This window comes from Giraffa tippelskirchi, chromosome 10 (assembly GCF_054371585.1).
Source record: "Giraffa tippelskirchi isolate mGirTip1 chromosome 10, T2T-mGirTip1v1.2.pri, whole genome shotgun sequence".
Taxonomy (NCBI): domain Eukaryota; kingdom Metazoa; phylum Chordata; class Mammalia; order Artiodactyla; family Giraffidae; genus Giraffa; species Giraffa tippelskirchi.
Window position 1 is genome coordinate 146,904,230 of NC_137284.1, and position 15,458 is coordinate 146,919,687.

The following is a 15,458-nucleotide window of genomic DNA, read 5'->3' on the forward strand; positions in this document are numbered from 1 at the left end:
TTCTCACCAAGCACTCTAACAGTACTCTGCTTGGTAAAACTTCACTGGACCACCCCACAGAAAGTTCTGCAACACTTTATTCACACACATTTCCTCTCGTGGATGTCTAATACTGAGCTGTTTTACACACCTTACTTCCTGACTTGAGCTCAGACTTCTCCTGGATCACTTATAGTGTCCTCTCAACATGATGATCCCAGTAAATTTTTGATGATTATTAATTGTGCTGAAAACTTATTTGAAAATCGATCCATTGTGGCAAAGTTACAAGCAAGTTAAAAAAAAAAAAAATGTCCAGTTAGAATTTGGTATAGGAACTAAAGGCAACACAGTCTGTAAAAAAAGGGGGGTGGGAGGGAAACGATCTTTCAATGTATGAATTAGTAGATTTCTCATCTTTCCTTAGATGGTAGAAGGATGCAGTAATGAAATTCAGTCATTTAAAATTTTGCTTCATTGTAAGTTTTCACCTGTGTTTCAAAAGTTCACCCTTCTACCCAAAAGTAATTTTTACAACTTCTCCATAAAGGACTGGGTCATCCATTGTGCAAGCCCCCAAACCTCACAGTAGCATCACCAAAGGGGCTGGGGAGTGGCCTTTGAGATGAATTAACTCCAGGAATAGAGAGGGATGTTTATAACCTGCTCTTCATATTTCCTTTCATATAACTTGGGAGTTAGCTGAGGCCTTGGGACAGCTATAAGCCAGGCAAAGACTACCCAGTCCAGTTTCAAGCCACCAAAAAAATAGGGGTCAATTGGCTTGAGTGGGATGCGTAGACTTTGGAATCAGGAAAACCGATTTGATTTCTAGCTCTAGTAGTTTTGACTTTCAGCAACTTTTTAAATTCCTCTGAGCAGGACTTCCCCTAGGACTAAACAGGACAATGCAGGTAAATATGTAATGCATATGGCTTAGCATATAATAAGCAATGGTACAGTAAATACATTAAGTAATAAATAGTCACCATTAACATTATTATGCTTCTATTAGGTACCAATCACAGCTCATACAGCTCTGGGCTTATTACCTATGAGGTCTGAGCCCATACAGAAAACTTGGCCTTATGATTAGGCTTAATATTTTTTCCTTCAGTGATGCCTCTTCAGAGTACACATTAGACACTCAAATGGCCATTCTTAAAGGGAAAAAGAAGACAATTCTTTTTCAATTTTTAATTACTTTTTGATGGTTGAGTTTTCTGGAGTCAGTCTACCTATGTTAAAATCCTGGGCTATGGATGACTATGTATGACTTTGGGTAACTTTGTCTGTTCTTTGTCTACACTGTAAGGATGGAGATGACAGTATCTCCCTCAAAGTTAAGCAAATAAATCAAGTTAATAAACACAGAATGCTTAGAATGAAACTGTTGTACTGTTTTTCAGGTCCAAAAACCTTACTTTGCTTATTGATATTGGCTTAATAGGTTGACATTCCTGCTAAAACTATACTAGAATGCCAACAGCCATTTTCACATCTAAATTACGTATTATGCAATGTTTTAACCCTAAGATACTTTATTATCAGGTATCAGCTAAAGCAAAAATTTGTAATTTGCATGTATGAAATATTTTCACTGAAAATCAAACCAGTAATTTTTAATTAAATCTTTGGTTCAGAAAAACCCAACTTCTATTATTCTCTTGCTGACATATAAACTGTGTTCATAAAATTAAGTGCTTTTCTGTACAAGTTGAGCATGACATTGAAGATTTTATTTTTGACGCATCAAAGCTATTTACTGGCATATTATGTGCTTATCTATATTTAACAAGGATTTTGAATGAAGTGCATACTGAACCAAATTCTTTCAGTTCATAATAATCTCAGAAAAAATGTGACACTCTTCCTACCTCTAACAGCCGGCTCATCCTTCCAAAATTGTCCTAACGGCTTCCTGAGTTATTTCCAACCAGCTGACTAAGAACATGCAGGTTACCAAGGGTAAGGGATGAAGACAATATAAAAAGGAATTGAACAGGGATTTCTTGGTGGTCCAGTGGCTAAGACTTCATGCTCCCAAAGCAGTGCGCTGGGGTTTGATCCCTGGTCAGGGAACTAGATCCCATGTGCTGCAATTAAGACCTGGTGCAGTCAAATAAGTAAATTATTTTTTTAAAAAAAGGAATTGAACAAAGAACATGACGGGAAAATAAGAGGGACTGAAGAACCAAGAGATGAGCTCACTGATACAAAACACACCCTTCAAAAAGCTGAAAATCCTGTTGGTATGCTTCTAATAAAACTTGTTCCAGATGAATGTGTGAAACATGCACATCAAATATAATTTACGTTACACTATTTACCTCTAGAGCGCAGAAAACACGCTTGTCCTGCTTGTCACTGCCTGACACCTGAGTACATAGAGGAGGTGATATAAATGGTAAATGGTTTAAAGGATCTTTGTGAAAGTGGTGCAGTCGTGTCCGACTTTTTGTGATCTGATGGACTATACAGTCCATGGAATTCTCCAGGACAGAATACTGGAGTGGACAGCTGTTCCCTCCTCCAGGGGACCTTCCCAACCCAGGGATAGAACCGACGTCTCCGGCATTGCGGGTGGATTCTTTACCAGCTGAGCCACAAGGGAAGCCCAAGAATACTGGAGTGGTAGCCTATATCGTCTCCAATGGATTTTTCCGACCCAGAAATCGAAACGGGGTCTCCTGTTTTGCAGGCGGATTCTTTACCAACTGAAAGAAAAGTACTACTATACTTTTCAAGGTACTGTAAGATTAAAAATGTTCATTTTTTGTGTTTAGTTTTTATGTATTATTTGCATGAAAAGTATTATAAACATATTACAGTACAGTGCTATGTAGCCAACTGTGTTAGCTGGGTACCTAGGCTAACTTTATCGGACTTGCAAACAAACTGTACTTACGAACCCACTCTTGGAATGGAAACTGTTCCTATTTATGGGACTTACTATGCTGTTCTACTCTTTAGCAATCTACTTTCAGCTTGTCCGGCTATGTGTAGGGTGTGTCTGTAGTGACTAAGGAAAGCTATAACGCAAAGAGTGCCCAGCAGATTTGCTATTTCACGGAGATAGACTATACTTGTATTTATAACCAGTGAAAGAGCAAATAAATGCCATCCCCGAATGAACATTATTTGAGAATTTAGTAAGAACTTTGTAAATCATCTTGGGGGAGAAAAAACTTGTCATGATGATAAAGGATAAACAGAAACAATTATATAAAGGATGGCTTAGAAATGTCCTTAAGTTAATAAAGGAAAGAATTAAGAACTATGCCATCAGTATGTACATTACTGCCTCCGTGTATGTTTTAATAATTAATTTAATAAGAAATTTAAACTTTGTGTCTGTAGCTATAGGATTAAAAACAATCTTGATTTCATAAATGCCTTTGTGTATTTCTGACTGATGATTTCTCAGTTTAGTTCAGTCGCTCAGTCATGTCTCTTTGCAACCCCATGGACTGTAGCACGCTGGGCCTCCCTGTCCATCACCAACTCCCGGAGTTTACTCAAACTCATGTTCATCGAGTCAGTGATGCCATCCAACCATTTCATCCTCTGTCGTCCCCTTCTCCTCCCACCTTCAATCCTTCCCAGTATCAGGGTCTTTTCAAATGAGTCAGTTCTTCACATCAGGTGGCCAAAGTATTTCAGTTTCAGCTTCAGCATCAGTCCTTCCAATGAACATTCAGGACTGATCTCCTTTAGGATGGACTGGTTGGATCTCCTTGCAGTCCAAGGGACTCTCAAGAGTCTTCTCCAACACTACAGTTCAAAAGCATCAATTCTTTAGCACTCAGCTTTCTTTATAGTCCAACTCTCACATCCCAATAACTAAAGTAAAAAGCTTACAAAAATCTGTCCTAAAGCAACTTGAATCTAGAAGTACAAGAAACGTTTGCGGAGTCCAGTTCCTTGCTGAGAAACCACAAGACTTACGGAGTTAACATCTAAGAAAACTTTTTCTAAACCCATTTAACACTCAGTCTATCTGTGGGCTCCAAACCTGGCTATGAATTAGAATCTCCTGTGGAGCTTTTACAGGCTGTGTGAGGCAGCCTTTCAAAAGAATGAGGCAGATCTGCAAGAAGGGATATGGAAAGATCTCCAGGACATGCTGGAAAGCAACAAAAGCCAGGTGCAAAAGAGTACGCCCCCACCCACAAATGCCTGCATGCCTGCAAATGCAGAGTACAATGTGTGGAACCATCTGCAAAAAAACGTGTAAGAAAAAGAAAACTGAATGGATACAGAATGGAGGGGAGGGACAATTGCTTTCACCATGCAACTTTCTACATCTTTTTACCATGGTTTTTTTTTTAATTATTATTTTTGTTTTGCTTTAATAGCAAAGTAGGATATATTGGTGGGCATGCATAAGGAGAGGACAGTGCCAGGCTCTCATGAGTGCAGGGCCCATCATTTGTCCAGGGGAACATGATCAGGGATGTATCTGACTCCACAGCCACCCTGGATGGGCTGCTTTTCTATCATGTTTTCAAATTCATTGGCATTAAACTTAATAAATCTCCACTTCTTGGAGATGTGGATCTTCTGGCAGCCAGGGAACTTGAACTTGGTCCTACGGAGGGCCTTAATCACACGCTCCTTGTTCTGCAGCTTGGTGCGGATGGACACTGTGATGGACACTTGGACAATGTGGATCCTGGCCACTGTGCATACCTGTCTGGATCCCATTAGCTCCAACACAGCACAGCGTCTTGTTCTTCACGTGGATAACATGGAAGGGGTGGAGCCACATTTGGATGTGAAAGCCATCTTTGCCACTGCTTTTCACCATGTACTGTCGGCACAAATACGGGCAGCCTCCAGGGCTTCAGAGGAAAGTGGCTCCTACGCATCTGACACTGTGTGGCCACAGAATGGGAACCCAGCTTCCTTTGGTTTCTTCTGCCCCAGGTCAAAGATGCGGATCTTAGCATCAGAGACACACCTCGACCCAAGCCAGACTTTGAATAGAGCTTGTTCTTACAGTACAGGTAACACCGGGAGGGGTGGCAGTCATGATGACATCAGGATCTTCGGTGAAAAGAGCTGTTTATTTTTTCTTAAAAGAAAAAAATACATTCTTGAGCCCCACCTTAGATCTACAGGGAAAAGTTAATGGGTGGCACCTAATAATCTTCATTTTTAACAAGCTCCCCAGGCAATTCTTTTGCTCAGTAGAGAAATGGCAGTTAGGGAACTATTGATCTAAAGCCCTAGCAGAGAGGCCAGGGCAATGCCTTATTCACAGTTGCTTCCTGTGAAAACTTTGTTACTCCAATTAGACTTCACATTTCTTAAAGATATGAGTAATAGTTGCTTCCCTTGTGGCTCAGCTGGTAAAGAATCCTCCTGCAATGCGGGAGACCTGGGTTCTATCCTTGGGTTGGGAAGCATCCCTGGAGAAGGGAAAGGCTACCCACTCAGTATTCTGGCCTGGAGAATCCCATGGACTGTATAGTCCATGGGGTCACAAAGAGTCGGACACAACTGAGCCACTTTCACTTCACTTCACTAATAACTTAGAATTTCCTATTCTCCTCTGATCTACCTAAAGCTGACTATACAGTAGATGCTCAAAGAATATTTACTGATTGACAAAAAGCAGAAATTCCAAGCACATTAGAGAGGCATTAGTTTGGGCTATTGTCCTGGCTAATATTCTACCATACTTAAATTAAATGTGAATTCTGCAGATATAAAGGGGTAGAAAATGGATGTGACGGGGAAAAAATAAATAACGGATGACTTTTTCTTTCAAGATCTTATTTTGAAATGTCCATACTTTTTGTTAATGAAAAAGAATGTAGTATTATTGAATGTTCAAATTTAGTCATAGGTATTTATAACCTTATTGTGCAAAAAAGGATCTCTGTTCATTACAGATTTATATATTATGTCCATTTACTCTGTTCTTCTTTCTTATAGCTTCTAAGTGTCCCTATCTTAATTTTCCAAGTGGGCTTATCTACTAGAAGAATACATAGACTAAATAGATTATAGGTTGAAACAGATTTTTAAAAGATGAACCAATAGCCCAGCTCACAGTTCTATTGTCCACTGTGAGTATGGGAAGGAAAGCTATATTTTCTAGGGTCTAATAACATCTACAGAAGATTTAATGTATACAGGGCTAAGAAATCACACCCTGGGATAAAATACAATAGCAAGTCATAAACTTTTACACTGAGGACACTTCAGTGATGAGTCAGCTACAAAGGACAGGAATCAACTCAAGCAGATCTAGTGCCCTAGTAACCTTTCTCCTCTTGTGAACAGTCTTCAGTGCCCAAACCTAAGGGAACAGATTACATGACGAGCCAAGCCAAGAGAAAGGATTCATCTTAGAGAACTTCCTGTTGCAATAGAAACTAAGGTTTCTGAGAGGTCTACTCAACACCCTTAGCAGGCTTTTTCACTCTCAATGAAGGATGAGTTAAGGCAGATGTTTGGATCATAGAAACTTTGACATAATGCTTAACAAATATCCCTACAGGAAGATTTCAAAGAACTTCAACAAAATTACAAATCAGAAGTACTCAATAAAAGCAAAATGGGTAGTGCTGAGCTGTCCAGAAAAGTAAGCAGCAAACAGTGCACCATACTGTTTCAAAACACACAGTAAGGGCAAAGTGTAAAGTGTGTAATATGCATGGATTTTTACCTATTAGATACATTCTGAAGAAAATGTATTATTATAAGTTCCTCAAAGTTCATTTTGTAATTTTTCTTTATTTCCACTAGAGGTCAGATGATAGATGATTGGCAAATAACAAGAAAAATCCAGGCAGTCCTTGCTTTGCATGGGTAGTGTGGGACCATAAAAATACTCACACAAGTTGAAACCACACAAAGCTATCTTAGTAACCGTTGGGAAAATCACAACTGTCCTCTGAGCTTCAAAAATGTTTGTGAAAACATTTAAAACTCTGTTAATTGTAATGTATAGAGAAATGAAAAATTAGTAAAACATTTATTTAGTACACTGTAATTTAAAATATGATGCTGTTAAGTGTACCTTCACTAAGAGCTTCTGGCTGCACATCAAGCGTCTCTCAAGTGGCAGCAATGTCAACACTCTTACCATCAGCTACTCATTTTACTATTTCATTTATGTTCAATTTAAATTTCACTTCCAGAAACATCAGTTTTTGTTCTTTGCTGGACTTTCGTCTTGATTGACCACTTCCCTCTTCTGATCACCCAGCTTTGTATGAGAAGATGGGTAAGATGCAGGGTTTATCGGTGGGAAAGCAGGATGCAGCACAGCACCCTTTCCTGAAGGATAGATGCCCATCTGTCACTGACATACTGACTTGCTGACTTGCAAACTGAAGAGCTAGCAGCAAACTCTGTACTTCATTTGCACAGTTAATATATCATGGTGGCCAAAATTTGAATTGTGTTATTGGGGGACTGGTATTTAACTAAACCATGGTGATACAGTGATGTAAGGAGAAATATATACTTGGTCTTCCTTCCTGGTTCCTCGCACAATAGTACCTAAAACCTTTGTAAAGTTCCTGAGTGACAGAGGAGCGTCTTTTGTTATTCATAACAAGCCCCTCTCCACCACACTTGAGTTTATGCTAATACGGTGACTCTGGAAGGGCCCATGGATAGCTTTACGATGGTCAAGTTGCCCCCGGAATCAACTGTGTGGTTAGAGATTTAGAGCTTTCATCCCATGTCCAACCTTCAAGGAAGGGAGAGAAGTTGGAAATTAACAACAACAACAAAATCACCAATGGCCAATGATTTAATCTATCATGTCTACGTAGTGAAGCTTCTATAAAAACCCTACCCAGAGGGTTTGGAGTGCTTCAGGGTTGGTGAATGCATTCAGGGGCCAGAAGAGTGGCATATCCCCAACTCCAAAGGGACAGGAGTATGTGGGACTCTTAGGACCTTGCCCTATGTACCTCTTCATCTGGTTATTCATTTATAACCTTTACAATATCCTTTTTAATTATATAAAGGATAGTGCAAAAGAAAGTGTTTCCCTGGGTTCTGTGGGCCATTAGAGCAAATTATCAAACCTAAAGAGGAAGTCATGGAAATCCCCAATTTGCAGCCAAGTCAGACAGAAATGGATGTAACCCATGAATTCACTATTTGTGATTGGTGTCTGAAGCAGGAGGGACAAATTAGTTGGACAGAGCCCTTAACCTATGGTGGTGATGTTATATAGTTGTTAAGTCACGTCCGAATCTTTGCAACCCCATGGACTGTAGCCTACCATGCTGCTCTGTCCGTGGGATTGTCCAGGCAAGAATACTGGAGTGGGTTGCCATTTTCTTCTCCACTGGACCTTACCGACCCAAGGATCAAACTCATCCATGTCTCCTGCATTGGCAGGCAGATTCTTTACCACTGAGCCACCAGAGAAGACCCAAAAATATGGAACGTTTCATGGGTAACCTGTGGGGTCTACTCTAACTCTAGGTAATTACTGTTGGAGTTGAATTAAATTGTAGGACACCCAGTTGGTGTCTACAGAGAATTGAGTGTAGAAAACCCATACATTTGGTGTCAGAAGTGCTATAACCAGAGAAACAGTTTTCCTTTGCATGGAGACTGAAATCTGTGCAAATCAGATCCACACAAAGTACCGACTGCCTATACAGCATTCTCTAAAACAGTATTTCTGAAACTGTCCCATGGGAGTTAAGGTTACACACATAAAGATTCCACAGTCAAATAAGACTAGGGAGGTGCTGGGCTGAGATCAAATCACTTTGTTCACCAGCAAAACGCCTTGGAGAATTCAACCAGTTGATGTGCACATTGCATTTCCCAGGTGGGGATCAAGATGGTGCTATTATCTCCCACCTTAGGAATGTGTTATAGAAGTTAATGTTCAGACCCACCAGCTGTGAATATTTACTACAAATTTAATGTTTTATAATTACAATTGTCATAGTTTAAATTTACAATTTTTTTTTAATTTAAAATTTTTACAATTGGTACAAAGTACTGGTATATTAAATATTTAGTAAAACCACTCCCTTAACACAGGATACCAAATTAGCGACAGCATTACCAATCATTTATAGCATACAGTATTGGAAAACATATGAGCAAGAAAAGTCAATAACTAATAACACACTAAAACTTTTGATACTCTCTCTTTTTTTGCACTGGGGATCCAGGGCTTCCGTAGTGGCTCAGAGGCTAAAGAATCCACCTGCAATGTGGGAGGACCTAGGTTCGATCCCTAGGTTGGGAAGATCCCCTGGAGGAGGGCCTGGCAACCCACTCCAGTACTCTTGCCTGGAGAATCCCATGGACAGAGGAGCCTGGCAGGCTACCGTCTGTGGTCGTAAAGAGTCAGACACGACTGAGAGAGTGGGCACAGCACCACACAGGAGATCCTAGTTCCCGATCAGGGATCCTTGAACCCATGACCCCTGCAGTGGAAACTTGGGAGTCTAAACCACTGGACAGCCAGGGAAGTCCCTAAAACTATCCTTTTAACCTTAAAAGAAACTTATCGAGATGTCTGTCTCATATTTCCCTTATCACAACGTAATTGTGTGTGTGCTCAGTCGCTCAGTTGTGTCAGACTCTTTGTGACCCCATCACGATGTAATTAACAAATATTGATAGGGCACTTCCTAGGCTCAAGCCTAAAAACTGTACCCTTACCTTAAAGAGCTGACAATTTTATCAAAATACAAAATAAGCAGCAAGATACACCATATCGCTATGCCAGGCGTCTGATTTTCTTCTGGGCAAAATTACCTATAAGCCAGGACCACCCTTCTCCACAGAGCTTCTTTCCTAGGGTTAAGAATTCAAAGCTACCATCCAGCATTGTGAGCTCTCTGATCTCAAAAATGATAACCCCGCCTGCCAAGCCTGTTTAAGTGATATCTGCAAAGTCCTTTTGCATTGCTTGACTCCATTCCTGGCTAGGTCCATCCAGCTGTCACCAATGTATCAGAATGAGAGTGGGCAATTTAAGAAGACCTCTTACTGAATTCCCCATTGAAATCTTTAAGTTTTTCTCTAGGTAAGAAAACAAAATCAGAAGCAGCAATGGGGATCAGTTAAAGAAGATAAGAGGTAGCAGGAAAAACATGTATCAAGGAAGGAGATGAAAAACTGCTAAAGGAAGGAGATGAAAAACTGCTAAATGAATGCCCACCTGACCTGGGGCAATTTAGTGCACAAACTGTACAACACATGCCATTAGCTCACAGAGCACAGAGAATAACTTAGGTCCATGATGTTTAGACATTAAAATTAAGTGGTACAGTATTCTATCAAGAAAAGCACAGTATATTGCTAAAATCCTTCTAAGAATAGTCGACACATACAGAATTTTAACTCCTAAGTAACTTTTCTGAGGATACTCAGCCACATTTCACAAGTAGAGCCTTGGGGGAACTCTTATTTAAGTAGTCTATAACATTTCCCAAAGATGGCAATGCCATTGCTAGTTTTTTATATGCTACTTAATCTGTAAAATGTTAACACTTTATTGCAGTTGTTCTCAGGTTCAGTTCAGTTCAGTTGCTCGACAGTCATGTCCGACTCTTTGCGACCCCATGAATCGCAGCCCGTCAGGCCTCCCTGTCCATCACCAACTCCCGGAGTCTACCCAAACCCGTGTCCATCGAGTCGGTGATGCCATCCAGCCATCTCATCCTCTGTCGTCCCCTTCTTCTCCTGCCCCCAATCCTTCCCAGCATCAGGGTCTTTTCCAATGAGTCAACTCTTCGCATGAGGTGGCCAAACTGTTGGAGTTTCAGCTTCAACATCAGTCCTTCCAATGAACACCCAGGACTGATCTCCTTTAGGATGGACTGGTTGGATTTTCTTGCAGTCCAAGGGACTCTCAAGAGTCTTCTCCAACACCACAGTTCAAAAGCATCAATTCTTCGGCGCTCAGCTTTCTTCACCGCCCAACTCTCACATCCATACATGAATACTGGAAAAACCATAGCCTTGACCAGACGGACCTTTGTTGGCAGGTTAAAGGTTACCTATTACTATGAGATGTTTCTAGCATTTTAAAAAGTAGGGATTCAAAAGGAATAAAGGAAGGGAGAAATAAACTAAAAGTTTCAAATTAAAATCATATCACACAGAAACTCCAAGTCAAGGCATCTTTCTAAGGTAGTAGGACCAGAAAACTATTCAGTGAAGTAAGCAAGCAACTTTTACATTCTACTTGGTAGTCATGGTCCCAAAGCATCTGCACATAGACATAAGTAAATGAAAACACTCTTATTATACAGGCATAATAATGTATATTATTATATAATGTATATAATAGATTGTCATGCTATTAATAAGTGGAATCCAAACTCTACTTTTGAATCCAATTATCTTTTGACCATTTATTTATGATCGATCACTGCTCAATTAACAATTTTCAACCCATTGAGGTTGGAGTGTCCTAGAAGCAGATCTTGACACACAAATCTGAGTGGGGTGTCCATAGGGCAGGTCACCTCTGGAAGCACTGGCAGGTGAATGGAAAAGGGGGACGGGGAAGGGGAGGAGGCCACAGTGGGCACCTGCAGGAGCATTTACCCCTTTGGGCACACCTGGAAGATGAATCCATGCAGAAGGGGCTTCAGGTGGTCCCAACAGTGGAAGAGGAAGCTAAGATATTTATCCACTGTCTCCCAACCAACAAAGGTTGAGGGCTATCCAGAGGCATCAACTGCCTAGAATTCCCAGCCTGCTTCAAATGGTAAGCTGCTGAGCACCTGGAGCCAGAAAAAGCCCTCAGGTCAATTCTCAAGTGCTTTCAACAAGAAGGTGTTCCAGACATAGGGACAGAGACAAAGATAGAGATGATGATGTTATTCAGTTGCTCAGTTGTGTCTGACTCTTTGCAACCCCATGGACTGCAGCACACCAGGCTTCCCTGTCCTTCACTATCTCCCAAACTCTGGGAGAGAGAGATATGGAAACACAGAAGCCAGGGGAGATGGGTGGGGTTCAGGACAGCCTGCTACCTGGGTGGACTGCAGTTGAGCCAAACTAATGTGCAGCAATACTGAATTTGTTTACTCTTTGTACCTATGCACATGCTCATCTTAACATTCACTATGTTCTTCATCCTTCTGCCCATTATTTCTCCATTCTCTCTGTGACGAATAATGAACAAGCATATACATAAAACGCATATAATGGGTGTGGAGGAAAGGAAACTCCTACACTGTTGGTGGAATGCAAACTGGTACAGCCACTATGGAGAACAGTGTGCAGATTTCTTAAAAAAACGTAATAGAACTGCCATATGACCCAGCAATCCCACTGCTGGGCATACACACTGAGGAAACCAGAACTGAAAGGGACACGGGTACCCCAATGTTCACTGCAGCACTGTTTACAATAGCCAGGACATGGAAGCAACCTAGACATCCATCGTCAGACGAATGGATAAAGAAGTTGTGGTACATATATACAATGGAATATTACTTGGCTATAAAAAGGAACACATTTGAGTCAGTTCTGATGAGGTGGATGAAACTGGAGCCTATTATACAGAGTGAAGTCAGTCAGAAAGAGAAACACAAATACTGTATATTAACATGTATATATGGAATTTAGAAAGATAGTAATGACAATCCTATATGCAAGGCAGCAAAAGATGCACAGATGTAAAAAACAGACTTTAGGACTATGTGGGAGAAGGCAAGGGGGGGATGATTTGAGAGAACAGCATTGAAACATGTACATAACCATATGTAAAATAGGTGACCAGTGCAAGTTCGATGCATGAAGCAGGGCACTCAAAGCCAGTACTCTGGAACAACCCAGAGGGATGGGGTGGGGAGGGAGGTGGGAGGGGGTTCAGGATGGGGGGACACACGTACACCCATGGCTGATTCATGTCAATGTATAGCAAAAAACCAACACAATATTGTAATTATCCTCCAATTAAAATAGTTAATTTTTAAAATAAATAAAGGCATATGCTACATACACACAAAAATACATATGAAAAAGTTATTATATGTAAATAGGTATAGACTAAGTAAATAATATTAATAATGTTACCAATTAATAAGCAATATTTAATACTTAATTTATGAACAAAGATTAAGGACAAAGTTGTCCAACTTGATGAGGAAATCCAAAACTGATTTGTGCATGTGGGAACTCAGCAACACTCCAGAAGGAGAAATAACCATTCCTACCAGTTCCAGAGACACACATAAAGCTGATGGGTTGTAAAGATCTGTTCTGTCCCACCTCTGAGAACAGCCTCAACTCTGGGCCCGCTACCATGAATCCCTTGTGAGACAGGACATGATGCAGAAGAATGAAATGGGGAGCAGACGGAAGGAGGGCAATCATCTTTTAGACAAAAGGGATTAAAATATTTTAGCTATTTTAAGAGAAGTTCCACAGAGAAAGTAGCACTTCAGGAACTATTTTTGAATGAAGAAAAGACATTATGGTGATGACCAGGGAATTTCCAGAGATTTTTTTTTCCTGCTGAAGAAGAAAGTGTTGTGCTATACTTACATATCTGTGGTGAGGGCCGGGGTGGGGGGGGATGGCTAGAGGGAGGGTAAACACTAAGGAAAGCAGGGGCAGGGGCTACTCTGAGAATGAGGAAGGAAAACAAAGAAAGCTAGGATAAGGCAGAAGAGATTAGATCATGCAGGGACAGCAAGAGGCAAAAATAAAATGAAGAGGGATTTTTGCAGGTGGAGGTACAAGCCGTATTAGTTTACTCGTTTGTATGCCACAGTGTGGTACATGGGTAAAACAGGCACTTGACACTATCTGCTTTCCATCCATCAAGCGATGAAGACACAGTGTAAAATGAACCCAAATGCCTTCTATGGCTCAACTATTCACTCATTCAAAGCACTCTCAGGACGCTGGAAACACAGCAATGATAAAATCAACAAACCAAGTGTCTACACTCTTGAAGCTTACATTTTACTGGAAGGAGATAGACAGAAATGAGGCTGGTACAGCCCAAAGGAGCAGTGGCAGGGGACGATGCCAGACAGACAGTTGGGGACAATCTGCTGGGTCTTACAGGCCACAGAAAGGCTTCCGCTCTGAGTGGGATTCCAGCAGAAGAGTCATAGGATCTGACATTTTAAAAGTACTACTCTGGTTTCTGTGTTGGCAGGAGGAGGACTAGTTAGAAGGCTACTGCAATAATCTCAATTTATATAGGAGAGGGAGGTGAAATGATGAGAAGCGGTGAGATTCTGAAGGTGAGCCAACAGGATTTTGCTGAAAATTTAGTGCAGATTACGCGAGAAGAAAAGTGAAAGTGTTAGTCGCTCAGTCAAGTCTGACTCTGCGACCCCTTGGACTGTAGCCAGCCTCCTCTGTCCATGAGATTCTCCAGGCAAGAAGACTGGAGTGGGCTGCCATTCCCTTCTCCAGAGAAGAAGCAAGGATGACTCCAAAGATTCTGGCCCAAAGGAACTGCCATTAACTGAGATGAAGGGGACTGTGGAAAGAGTAGGGCTGACTGGGAAGCCAGATCTGGAGTCTGGCTTCAGATACACTAGAGGATTGGGTGCTTACTGTTCATCCAAGGAGAGATACTGAGTTGGCAATTACATTGTTTAAGACGAGAGCTCAGGGAAGAGGTCTACAAAGGTGATAAAAATTTAGGGATCACCCACACACATATGAAAGCTGAACTGGTGAGACCAGATAAATGTCAGAAAAAGAGAACTACTGAGGAATGAACCCTGTGGTGCTCCAGTGACAAAAGACTGGGGAGATAAGAAGGAACTGGGATGAGGACTGAGGATGAGGAGAAGGAAGTAAGAGTGAGGCAGGAGAACTATCAGTATAGGGATCTTCTAGAAGCCAAGGAAGGTGAAACTCATTGATAACTTTGATAAGAACTGCTCCAATGGAGTAGCAAAGATGAAAGTCCCATTGGAGTAGGTTCAGAGAGAAGGGACCTCAACTAGGTTAAGAGAGAGATGGGAAGAAAAACCACAACTGGAGGCAGCAAATATAGACAATTCTTCTGGCGAATTTTACTATAAAGGGAGAAAAGAAATGAGGTTGCAACTGAAGGATGAATGTCAGATCAATAATTTTTTTAATGAAGTAAAATATTATTTGCACACTAATGAGGGGGAAAAATGATACTGGGGAAGGGGGTAACTGCTGGGGTCAAGTCCTTGAATCAGGGAAAGGAGATGGGATCTTCTACAATGAATACACCTACAGATAATCTCCAATGACTTAGTATTTCCTTTTCTTTCTGAAATTACATTTCCAGAAAATTTCCTATTTCTGAAAATAGATCTCTCCAACTAAAGCAAACTTTGGCTCACATACAAATGGTTGAATGTGAGATGTGTAGCACTGACACTTCAAAACCTGACTAGAATAAAAAATGTCTGAAGGGGGAAATGTCACTTATTTGAAGAATATATACTATTTTGACAAAACAGATAAACTACTTTTCATCATTTAAGGATCCCTTCTTTCTGTGGGTGTGTACA

At 40.8% G+C, this 15,458-nt stretch overlaps 1 protein-coding gene, 1 long non-coding RNA gene and 1 pseudogene across 3 annotated transcripts in view; all 3 read right to left on the reverse strand.

Annotated features, from left to right (window-relative positions):
- The window catches only part of KDM7A (lysine demethylase 7A), a 76,614-nt gene that overhangs the window by 46,520 nt on the left and 14,636 nt on the right, over nucleotides 1-15,458 (reverse strand). The gene's annotated exons all lie outside the window — the stretch shown is intronic.
- LOC145523632 (uncharacterized) lies at nucleotides 1,184-5,745 on the reverse strand. Its single transcript, XR_014066793.1, has 2 exons — nucleotides 5,546-5,745; nucleotides 1,184-2,578 (listed from the first exon to the last, which is right to left on the reverse strand). It is a non-coding gene; the product is annotated as an uncharacterized LOC145523632 (long non-coding RNA).
- LOC145523943 (large ribosomal subunit protein uL16-like) lies at nucleotides 4,300-5,015 on the reverse strand (annotated as a pseudogene). The gene has a single exon (XR_014066973.1). The product of XR_014066973.1 is annotated as a large ribosomal subunit protein uL16-like (transcript).